Source organism: Arachis hypogaea, chromosome 1 (genome assembly GCF_003086295.3).
Source record: "Arachis hypogaea cultivar Tifrunner chromosome 1, arahy.Tifrunner.gnm2.J5K5, whole genome shotgun sequence".
NCBI lineage: Eukaryota > Viridiplantae > Streptophyta > Magnoliopsida > Fabales > Fabaceae > Arachis > Arachis hypogaea.
Window position 1 is genome coordinate 110,269,480 of NC_092036.1, and position 13,001 is coordinate 110,282,480.

At 32.0% G+C, this 13,001-nt stretch overlaps 1 non-coding gene across 1 annotated transcript; it reads right to left on the reverse strand.

The window, feature by feature from the left end:
- Window positions 1-327: 327 nt before the first annotated feature.
- Window positions 328-407, reverse strand: TRNAT-UGU (transfer RNA threonine (anticodon UGU)). Its single transcript has one exon. It is a non-coding gene; the product is annotated as a tRNA-Thr (tRNA).
- Window positions 408-13,001: the final 12,594 nt, after the last annotated feature.

Genomic DNA, 13,001 nt, shown 5'->3' on the forward strand with positions numbered 1-13,001 from the left:
TACGGAGCCCGTAAAGGGGTTGTGGATACTGCTGTTGCTAGAATAGGCAATAATCTAAAAATTTTTACTCTTTACTCAAGTTATCACTAAAGAAAAACCCAACAACTTTTCATTGTTGATGAACTCCTTTTCTCAATTATCGCAGAAAAGAGGTATAAAATTTAGGAATAGGCATAATCGGACCCGCTTTTTACATATCTATCATTATTTTGGACTCTATTCACCTCTTTGGGCTTCTATTGAATCGAGAAATAGGTTTGATTGTCCATCTTTTTGATAGAATATATATAAGATATCCTACGGATAATTCAAATCGAACCAATTGGATGTCCGACTCGGGCTATCGGAATCGAACCGATGACCATCGCATTACAAATGCGATGCTCTAACCTCTGAGCTAAGCAGGCTCATATAAAAGAAGATGCGCATGCATAGGAATTAAATAAACTAATAGGATCTTAGTTATTAACAGTTTGGAATTTGCTATTCCGAACATAATGAATATGTCATAATTCAATTATTACAAATTTTTTATTAAAATAAAATTAGAAAAAAAAATATATATTTCATTTCTTTTATTTATTATCATTTTGAATTTGTAAAAATTCTATTACAGTTACAGTAATTATATTAATAGATTAATATAGTAATATATACTATTAATATAGTAATATATATTATATACTAATATAGATAGTATCTAGAATTTAGAATATTCATTATATTCAATATCTTTGTGGGGTAAAGAAAGAAAACAAAAAGTAAACAAAAGATTTTATTTAATAGATTTATTAACATTAATAAATAATGACCAGAAATATCTTTTTTTTTAACAAGAGGGCATATTTCCATACCGCCCGACTCTTTGGTCTTAAGAATGCTGGTTTTAAGAATGAGTGATTGCCCTTCTCCGACCCTTACTGCCCAACCTGAGAGCGGATAGCTAATGCATTCCGCTTTTTGAACAGGGTTCTATGGTCGGTCCGCGACCCCTGGATGCCGAAGGCGTCCTTGGGGTGATCTCGTAGTTCCTACGGGGTGGAGACGATGGGGTCGGATGTCTCTAAGAGACATGAGAATCATTACATGTATGATACTAAATCGAGTTGGAAAAATGGCATTCATAATTGCATTGAAAGTTATCTTCGTTCTCAAATCTGTATTGTTAGTCACATTTTAGGTGAAAGTGATAAATACAATGACAGTTACTTTTATACTTCTATTTGTGGTAAGGGCGGAAATAGTAGTGAAAGCGAGGGTTCTTCCATAAAAACAACTATCACGAATGAGAATTTAACTAAAAGAGAGGATTCTAAAGATCTCGATGAAACTCAAAAATACAAGCATTTATGGATTGAATGTGAAAATTGTTATGGATTAAATTATAGGAAATTTTTTAAATCAAAAATGAATATTTGTGAACACTGTGGATATCATTTGAAAATGAGCAGTTCAGATAGAATCGAACTTTCGATTGATCCAGGTATAACCATCGAGGTTAAGTCTGGGCCTAAAAGATCACATGAAATTATACATAAGATAGACAAGCAAATCTCTTATGAATTTAGGGATACTCTTTAAATTTCAATTAAAAATGAAGGAGATTCTCCATTCGAGGGGAGTAGACTACTCAAAAATTTTATACCTCTTTTCTGCGATAATTGAGAAAAGGAGTTCATCAACAATGAAAAGTTGTTGGGTTTTTCTTTAGTGATAACTTGAGTAAAGAGTAAAAATTTTTAGATTATTTGATTCTCAATTTTATAGAATTTGAACGCAAAAATTCATTACTTTTGGACATGCTTCGTTTGCTCTTCTCTTCTTTTTCGGGCACATTTGGCATGGTGCTAGAACTTTGTTCCGAGATGTTTTTGCTGGCATCCAGAACGTTATTTTTTTGTTGTTTCTTTTTGACTATACCTTTGTTTGGGGTGATTTAAATTAAATCATAGGGAATTTGATTAAAAGCAACGAGCTTTCATTCTTTTTAATCGAATGATTACCCCATCTAATTGGACGTTAAAAATATATTAGATCCTATTCATGGATTAACGTCATGGATTAACGAAAATGTGCAAAAGCACACTCCCATAATCCGTTTTTTCTTCGGTGAATCCCCCTCAACTATCAACTATTCATGTATGTCAAATAAAAAAATAAGACGCTAATTTTGTTAAGTCTTAAGTTGCAGGAAAATATCCAAATACATGTCTTATTTTTTTTAATAATCTATATTTGTAGCAATGAAATACTTTTGTTCCTCCCCAAAATAAAAAATGATTGATTAGAAATATCTAGGATCCATATTCTCTATAAAGGACCGGAGATGCCTTGCTTACGTATCATTGGAAAGTGCATTAACATAAATACAGCAGTAAGAAGAGGTAATACAAAAGTATGTAAACTATAAAAACGAGTCAAGGTAGATTGCCCTACACTAGCACTTCCCCTTAATAATTCCACGACAGACGATCCTATTCCGGGAATAGCTTCGGGTACTCCTGTTACAATTTTGACTGCCCAATAACCAATTTGGTCCCAAGGTAAGGAATAACCAGTTACACCAAAAGATGCGGTCAATACAGCCAAAACAACGCCCGTAACCCACGTCAATTCACGAGGTTTTTTAAAACCGCCGGTAAGATACACACGAAATACGTGCAGGATCATCATTAAAACCATCATACTTGCCGACCATCGATGAACAGATCGGATTAACCAACCAAAGTTAGCCTCAGTCATTATATATTGAACCGAAGCAAAAGCCTCAGTAACGGTCGGACGATAATAAAAGGTCATAGCAAACCCCGTTGCTACTTGGACTAAAAAGCAAGTAAGTGTGATGTGGATTACCTCGCGAAATAGCAATAGAACTTTTCCAGACATTTGTTATATCAAACCATAGTACTTTCATTGCTTCATAAGAGTAAGCGTCAAATTAAGAAAAGATATCCAGAAAAAACCAATGTTGATAAGACGAACTTTGCAAAATCCATTCCAAGAACAAGAGATCAAAAAATAACAGAAAATAAAGAAAAAAATCATTATGATTTGCTTGTTCCTGAATTCTTTTTTTGCGCTAGACGTCGTAGAGAATTAAGAATTCTAATTTGTTTCAATTCTAAGAATAGAAATAGTGCACATAGAAAAACAACATTTTACAATAAGAATAATAAAGTAAATAATTGCTGTAACGTTTTGGCTGAAAATAAGGATCTTGATAGAAAAAAAAAACCTTTAAGATCAAACAATTCCATCGAATTGAGTATGATTGTATGTGTGATAGCATCTACTATACCAGGAATATTAATGAACCCGATTATTGAAATTGCTCAGGATACCCTTTTTTAGCTTCTAGAATCTATTTCTTAGTTCAAGATCCGACCCCTCTTATCTTACTAACTGGAATCAAAGAATTAGTAGATCTGTTCCGGCCAAAATGGGAATGGGCTAGGGTTATGAACTTAGAATCTAGAATCTGATGATCGAGTCGATTCCATGATTCTAAGTTCATTCCATACCGGACCAGACCGGAATAGGGTTATATACATTCTCATTATGAGAAAGGGGTCATTCGAGCGTATCTAAATAGATACTATGTTTACATATAATAGATCCCTGCGTCGTTCCGTTCCATTTAGGATTAGGAATAGGCGTAATCGGACCCGCTTTTTACATATCTATCATTATTTTGGACCCTATTCACCTCTTTGGGCTTCTATTGAATCGAGAAATAGGTTTGATTGTCCATCTTTTTGATAGGTATTTCAATCGAGATATCGGAAGAAGACGTTAATTGTTTGTCAGGGTCTTCAATCGATTGGAATGGAAATGGCATGATGAATCTATTTCGTCGCCTTTTTGCCAATAAATCTGAAGTTATCGGGGAAATAATAGGATGTCTAAAATGAGAATTATATAGAATTGAATTGAATCCTGATTTAGCGTAAGGTTTTGAACTAAACAATTTATGTCTTACTAGATTTAGGTTATTTTCGACAAAATCATTATTTAAAAAAGAGTTAGAAATAGCTTTTAAATAGATAAAATCCTAAAAGTTTTTCAAAATCTAGCACAAACAAGGAAAACATAGAAAACTCAAAATATTTTTTTTATTCTTCACGTCCTGGATTACGTCCCGGATCATTAGATAGGAATCCGAAGATGAAAAGAGAAACAAAGAATATCACTACCGTGTAAACAAATAGTTTTAGAGTAAGCATTCAAAAATCTCCAAGATAATTAAAAAAAACGACAGAAACAGAGAAAGGGTATTCATATTCTAAATCTTACAAGAACTGCTCGCTTTTTATCAGGATTGGATAATTAGTAATCTTGTCTTGAAGCGGGCTCAAAAGACCAACCTTATTGAGATTGAGTTTTTGCTACTGTTTGGATGATTTATTATTCATGTATTAACAGAAACAGAAAATAAGGGCAGCTCAAAAAAAAGAAGTGGATGGTTAGAAGCACCAAGATACACAAGGGATTAGTAACACGGATTATGTAAATTGTCAAAAGGAACATTTCCACATAATCTAAATAAAGAATACTAATTGGGGCTTAAAGTTGGTAGAAAAGAGAAGGCAGTCCTCCCCCAATTCCGATCTAGAGTATGCTCCTATCCACTGATTAAATAAATGACTATCGGGAACGAAATAATCCGTTAATCTTTTTTTTTTTTAAGTATCCCCTTTTGATTTGCACAAAAAAAGACGAATAGGAACAAAAAAAATGACCCCGTCGTTTTGTTTTCTCTCTCTCTCTTTTTCTGAAGAGAGAATTTTTCTAATTTATTAGAAAAAAATATGCAAGTCTTTTTCGTAACCTAAAACGATGGACGGAGGGTTATAAAGATAATTCCAAAATATTTTCTTTATTGAAGAATAAAGCTATTACTTAATAAATTTTTGATTTTTAAGGGATAAGATCAATTCAGAAGGACCTTTTGTATCATTTAGAATATATATAAATTAATTTTATTTGTCTTTATTTTAAAATACAATGAGAACAGACAGAATTCAATTGGTCTAATTCAGAACCATCCGATAATTTTTAATCTTATTAATCTTAGGGATATCACAAGAAAGAAATAATCGGCTAGGTCCTTAGGTTTATTTAAGGCTTTCGAGGAGCCGTATGAGGTGAAAATCTCATGTACGGTTCTGGAATAGCGATGGGGACAGTAACGTTCTCACCGACTAGCATTATCTAATAGTTTAAGAAACAGCAACCCTAGTTGCTATCTCTATATCTGGTTTACTTGTAAGTTTTACTGGGTATGCTTTATATACTCCTTTTGGGCAACCCTCTCAACAACTAAGAGATCCATTCGAAGAACACGGAGACTAGTTGAAGTAATGAGCTCCCAATATTGGACAGCTATCTCTCGAGCACAGGTTTAGGTTCGGCCTCAATGGAAAAAGAAAAACGGAGCACCTAACAACGTATCTTCACAGACCAAGAACTACGAGATCGCCCCTTTCATTCTGGGGAGACGGCGGGATCGTACCATTCGAGCCTTTTTTTTCATGCTTTTCCGGGGGTCTGGAGAAAATTGCAATAGGATTTTCATGAATTAGTAACTGCATCCAATCTCCAAAAAATCCCAATTGTTTCGAATTTTCTCTTTTTTTTGGAATGGAATATGGTACCCTCCTCAAATTCCACTAACTCCCCCGCCATTACTTCATCAAGACCATAAATACGAGCAATACCATCACCTACTTGAAGTACAGTACCAGAGTTAGAGACTCGAAATCAAGCAAAAGCGGAAGACACGAGTGGGGTGGATTTGGAATCATCTCTTTCAACCCGAGTTTGAGGGATGGGATCTCATATCCTTTTTCTTCTGTTGTAGTATAGTAAAGGAATGGAATCCACGACTAAATCTAATGATAAAAACGTGAAAGGGCATTCTAAGGTAACTCGTTTTTTGTTTTAAATAAAAAAATAGAACAAATTACATACAATAAAAAAGAGGGGGGCCCGATTTTTCCGATTTTTTTCCATAGAAATTCAAGAATTAAGTTAAACAACAAAGTTCTTTTTTATTATTATAAAAAAAATTATTTTATTAATATCTTTTTTTAATTCTTTATTTAAAATTATTAAATATTTCGAAATAGAACTGAATAAATATTCTATTTTAGAATAGAAAGAAGAAATAGAAATATTCTAGAAACTAGAAATAAAAAAATAATTTGAAATTCTTTTTGGACATGCAGAAGAGAAATGCTATTCCCACTCGGACCAAGACATAACTTTACTTGTTCAAATAACAATTAAGGTGAAGCAGAGTCAGGAACAACGAATCCCTTTATGATAAACAGATTCATTTTACAAGTTCGTTATTACGGGTAGTTCCTACAAAGGATCGGACTAATGACGTATACAATACTTAAATTCTTGTTTTGTTTGTATTACCTCAATTTTCCGGTAATATATTAATTGAAACGAAATTGGATTTCGAATTATCAACTTTTATTTCTTTGTCATTCCTTTCTTCGTCGAATACAAAAATAGATAAGTGAATCCAAAATCAAAAGAAATCGGTCGTTGTGGTCGGACTCTATTATGGATTTCTGAGCACATTCTCCATAGGGCCCTCTTATCTCTTCCTTCTTCGAGCTCGGATTATGCAAGAAGGGACCGAGAAGAAACTATCAGCAACAGCTGGGTTTATTACGGGACAGCTCATCATGTTCATATCGATCTATTATGCGCCTTTGCATCTAGCATTGGGTAGACCTCATATAATAACTGTCATACCTCTACCCTATCTTTTATTTCATTTCTTCGGCAATAATAAAAAAAACTTTTTGAATTTCCCCGTTTTCTCCACCGATTGAGGTATCCTCTCTTTCACCCCGAAAAATATTGATTGAATCGTCATAAATCTGGAGCGTGAAGTGTAATGAAGTTCAATTAGATCGATCCCCATGATGATTATGGCCCAGAAACCGGAGCAATAGTGAATGATTCATATTCCATTTTTGGATAGGCGCCCATATAAAATAAATAATCAATTCGACCTATACGAAATAATTTTTTTTTATAAAAAAAACCAACTTCTAGGCCGTAGGCTAAAAAAATTCATTAATGAGTCCTTTTTTACGTTATTTCGTACTATTTGTATCATCGGCAATCGCCTGAATCTCAAGACGTTCTTCGAACCAATCATAGACTTTATTGAGATAGGTAAACCAAAGGAACTCCCCCTCTGAGAACCGTATATGAGAATTTCATCTCGTACGGCTCAAACAGAAAAACCCAATACTGGTTGTAACGGAAACGAATATGTTAAATTTAAATAATAAAAAGTTTTAAACTTCTTAATTTAATCCTATTATTCCAAATCTTATTTGAAGATAAGAAAAATATATAAATCCTTAAATTTATCTGTGCAGGGTTATAATGCCAAAATCTCAAGTCGGCGCACTCGTCTTTATCTTGATCTTTACAGGCCTCTTGAATATTCTATTTACTTCATTTTTTCTTTGATTTTTTTGTAGAATGCGACTTTTTTAGTGCCGTCTTCTTTATTATTAGTATTGATAAGAATTCTCTTGTTAAGACCCTATGAACAATTAAACAAAACCTCAGATTCATACCAGAACCACAATGATTCAAAAAAACCTTTAATGTCCAAAAATTCCCTGAGTAAGAACTGCTGGATTATCACTTATTCAAGAAATAGATAGGATAGAATGAAAAAAGAAATCAAAAGACATTTTTTTGCTTTGATAAAAAAAAGACAAACAGTGGCAATTTTATTTGAAAGAATCAAAAATTTTTTATTTATTCTAACTTACGTATCTTCTAATAAAAATTTATTAAAGTCCGGTTGCGAGGTCGAAATATTAAGTATGAATCATAGTTCTAATACTTTTTAAAATCTATTTTATATATTCCGTGCAACCAGATTTTCGACGAGACATAATAAAAGGATCCATACGTGCTCAAAGGCGGAAAACTATTACTTGGAAAATTTTTCAAAAAAGTCTGTATTCGCCCCTTTTTTTTGAATAAAATTGAGAAACCCCCATTTTTTTTTTTTTGAAAAATTTTGAACCAATGAGCCAAATGCTTTTTCTGTTCCAAAGGAGGCTGCGGACAAAAACAGGATTAGAAAATCCGTATTATACAGAAGAAGAGACAAAAGAAAGTAAGGAGGAGGACAAAAGAACAAAAAAAGAACAAGAGGAAAAAAGACGTATAGCAGTAGGAGAGGCCTGGGATAGTTTTATAGTTGCTCAAGTAATAAGAGGCTCGTTATTAATAACCCAATCGATTCTTAGAAAATATATTGTATTGCCTTCGTTGATAATAATTAAAAATATTGTTCGTATGCTTTTATTTCAATTTCCCGAATGGTCAGAAGATTTTAGGGATTGGAATAGAGAAATGTATATTAAATGCACCTATAATGGTGTTCAATTATCCGAAACAGAATTTCCAAAAAAGTGGCTACTAGACGGTATTCAGATACAAATTAGATTTCCTTTTCATCTGAAACCTTGGCACAGATCTAAGCTACGATCCACTAAAAAGGATCCAATGAAAAAAAAAGGGACTTTAGCTTTTTAACAATTTTGGGAACGGAAGTGGAATTGCCCTTTTCTCGCGTTACCCGAAATCCATTTGCCTTCTTTCATCCCATTTTAACGAAACTAAAAACTAAAAAAAAAATGGCAAAATCATTTTTTTCAGGTTCTCGGGATTTTAAATGCAAGAACAAAATTGTTTATAAATTTTTTAAAAGAAAGAGCAAAATGGATCATCAAAATTTTTCTATTTATAAACGAAAAAATAAAACAATTCCCAACTTTAGTGCTACTTACATTCCAAAAAATCGTTGGATTTAAATTAAGTCAAAATCAAAACGACTCAACAATGAGTAAGAAAAATCCAACGATTTACAAATCAAATACTAGAATAAACTCTATTAATTGGACAAATTCTTCATTGAAAAAAAAAAGATATAAATGCTAAACGAAAGACAATCATTAAAAAAATGAAAAAAATGGCCACAGAAAAGAAAAAGGGGGAGTTTAACAGCAGAGAGAAATATTATTTCGAAGAAAGCAAGTTTTTATGCTAAAGAATTAGCATTAAAAAAATATTTGGCAGATATTACTTTTTTGAAAGAGAATAAAGAAAAAAGTAAAAAAAATTGAATGGCCTGACCATGTATCAAGAGCCAATCTTCGATAAAAGAGAAGGTTCCATCGGAACAAAACTTTTCTTATTTCAGGATACCCTGTCTTTTTTTTTTGTGGGGATCAATGACAAAAAGATACTGGAACATAACGTTGGAAGAGATGATGGAACTACAAATTAGAGCGTTCTCGTGTGTCGTAAGGGGACCCTCCCGTCAAATGAATCTTAGGTATTCACGGTTTTCGTCGTTCCCATCGCTTCTCGATTGATGATTAGGTCTGGAATTCTATAATGGAGCCTCGCAAATACAATTCCAAATTATATATATATATATATATATATATATATATATATATATATATATATATATATATATTTCTTTTTTCTTGAATCAACCTTCTCAGTTTTTATTGACTCGGTGCTCTTGATTTGTTTATTTTGGGAATATATATATCTATATATGGATTTAGTTAATGTTGATGCTTTATTACACTTCCCCTTTTTATGAGATAACCATAAGACCTTTACATATTCGAATTCTATATCATTGATATATCTTTTTTCTTTCTTTCACCCTTCATTTTTATCTGTATATTCTTATTGCTTTACAACTTATAATCAGATTCGTTTTTTTTTTTTATCCAATATCTCAGTTGTTATAATTCTACTACCAAAATATGATATCTTGATTTTATTTCGATTTTTAGATTAATTCTTTAAATCCAGAATAATATAAATTTGAAAAATAATAAGATTAAATAGAAAAAAAAACTATTCCATATTTTCAAAATAAATTTATTATTATTAAAATATTCTTTTATTCTATCTATTTCATTTCGATATCTGTTCTATAACTATTCTATAACTATATATCTATATAGTTAGACTTATATTTAGTTATACTTATATACTAATATATACTTATATTATATATTATATAGTTTCTCGACCTACTCTTTCGTATAACGAATGAAATAACATAAATCTCATAACTTAACTGGGACCTATTCCGACTTGTTAGGATTTGATGAAATTCAATGCGGAGAGAAATCTCGTAGATAAAAGATTTCCCTGGTCGTATCAAAAAGGTCATGAACAATTTTTTGTTATCCTCAATTAATAATAAAACTTATAAAAAAGATGATATTTGGATAAATAAGATTCATGGTCTCCTTCTTTCTAGTATTCAAAAAACTAGTTATTTTGAAGAGAACATGGATATATTTTATCAAAAGTTATTTTTAACTGAAATTAGTTTTTTTTTAACTTAATTATCTTGAATATATTAACCATTGCTACTGATGTAAGTAAAGCTAATGCAACAGTAGTATTTATATCAAATGGATCATCAAAATTTTTCTATTTATAAACGAAAAAATAAAACAATTCCCAACTTTAGTGCTACTTACATTCCAAAAAATCGTTGGATTTAAATTAAGTCAAAATCAAAACGATTCAACAATGAGTAAGGAAAATCCAACGATTTACAAATCAAATACTAGAATAAACTCTATTAATTGGACAAATTCTTCATTGAAAAAAAAAGATATAAATGCTAAACGAAAGACAATCATTAAAAAATGAAAAAAATGGCCAAAGAAAAGAAAAGGGGGAGTTTAACAGCAGAGAGAAATATTATTTCGAAGAAAGCAAGTTTTTATGCTAAAGAATTAGCATTAAAAAAAAATATTTGGCAGATATTACAAAAAATAAATCCTCTATTAGCTTATAAGTCACAAAATCCTCTATTAGATGACAATTCAAAGCATTCTTTTTTAAATACTCTCATGGAGAGGGTATACCTAAATATCTTTCTGTGTATCATTTTGATTTGTAGCATTGATGTACAACTTTTTCTTGAATCAAAAACAAAAAAAAGTCCATTTACAATAATGAAGAAAATGTGGAAAGAACTGATCAAACAAATAAAAGTCTAATTTACTTTATTTCGCTTCTCAAAAGATCTTATGATCTTAGGAATACGAATTCCCATAAATTTTGTGACGTATCGTCATTGTCACAAGCATATGTTTTTTTTAAATTATCCGAAACCCAAGTTATTAACATATATAAGTTAAAATATGTTTTTGCATATCATCGAAAATCCCCTTTTCTTAAGAATGAAATAAAAGATTATTTTTTTGGAATACAAAGAATATTTGATTTTCAATTTATATCCAAGAACCCCCCCAATTCTCTAATGAACCAATTGATAAAACCATCTCTATCAAGATGACAGATCCTTTATTTTTGTTCTGTATTTGCAATAAGATCAATTAGAACAAGTCACACACTCATATTCCGGAAATAAAGAAAGAACGAAATTCCACGGTCAAACTACCAAATTCAAAATGAACTGGCCTAGAAATAAAAAACCAAAATGGGTAAATTTACCCCTGTTATTTAAAAAAATATATAAATAAAAAAGATAGTTAGTCGGTTCTTATGAATCTAATTCATAGAAATTCCGTCCAGTAAAATGGACGAATTATAAATTTCTAAAATAATAGATAGAAATATAGCAAATAAAGCCATTGCAACACCCATTAAAGGAGTAGTTCCCCACCCCGGAGCTACTTTACCATATTCTGAATTCAACGGTTTCAATAAAGCCCCTACAGTAGTTCGTCTTGGACCAGATCTAGAACTACTCTCAACGGTTTGTGTAGCCATAAATCCTATTTTTTATTCATTGAGATCTGTTGACTTTGTATACCATTTCACTGTAAATATAGGATTTTATCCAGTAGGAATTGAACCTACGAATTCGCCAATTATGAGTTGGGCGCTTTAACCATTCAGCCATGGATGCTTAGCGATGATTCCCTGTGCTCTGATTTTTTATTTTTATTACAATTAAAGAGCACTACCAAAGTGTTTCAAAGAAAGGGGGTTATCCTGACGTAGGTCTGCTTATGGCCTAGATCAACTTAAGTTTAATGGACTCTCTATCGAACTACTAAAAAAATTGAAAGTATCAAGAAATGAAATCCTACGGAACCGAGGTCGAAAAGATTGAGAAATAGAACCATCTGATTTGATTCGTTCTCAATAGCCACGAGATGATCATCTTAGGGTGATCCTTTTGTCGACGGATGCTCCTATTATACTCGTAGTCTCTGAGAGAATTGGATTTGGTTAGACAATGTGTGGTTGGTAAACAAGGATCGGTTTTTTAGCAAGGTACGGAATGTATCATCAAATATTCAATATGATTCCACGAGATCTAGTTTCATTCAAGTAACGGATTCTAGCCAATTGAAAGGATCTTCTGATCAATCCAGGGATTCCATTAGGAATGAGGATTCGGAATATCACACATTGACCAATCAAAGAGAGATTCAACAACTAAAAGAAAGATCGATTCTTTGTTCGGATCCTTCCTTTCTTCAAACGGAACGAACAGAGATAGAATCGGAGCGATTCCCTACATGCCTCTCTGGATATTCTTCAATGTGCCGACTATTCATGGAACGTGAGAAGCAGATGAATAATCATCTGCTTCCAGAAGAAATCGAAGAATTTCTTGGGAATCCTACAAGAGCCAATCGTTCTTTTTTCTCTGACAGATGGTCAGAACTGCATCTGGGTTCGAATCCTACTGAGAGGTCTACTAGAGATCAAGAGAAAAATGATACCTTTTCTCGTTCGCGCTACCAGCGGAGCCCGGGCACACTCCGTTCCTTTGATCAAAGAATAATATTCAAAGAATATTTTTGTGAAATTGAAAAAATAAAAAAAATGTTTTCAAAATTCTTCTAATTTTTATGTCTAGGAAACTGGCTTATTTAGTACTTTCTATTTTTTATTACTTTTCTATTTGAATCTTATTTCAAGAT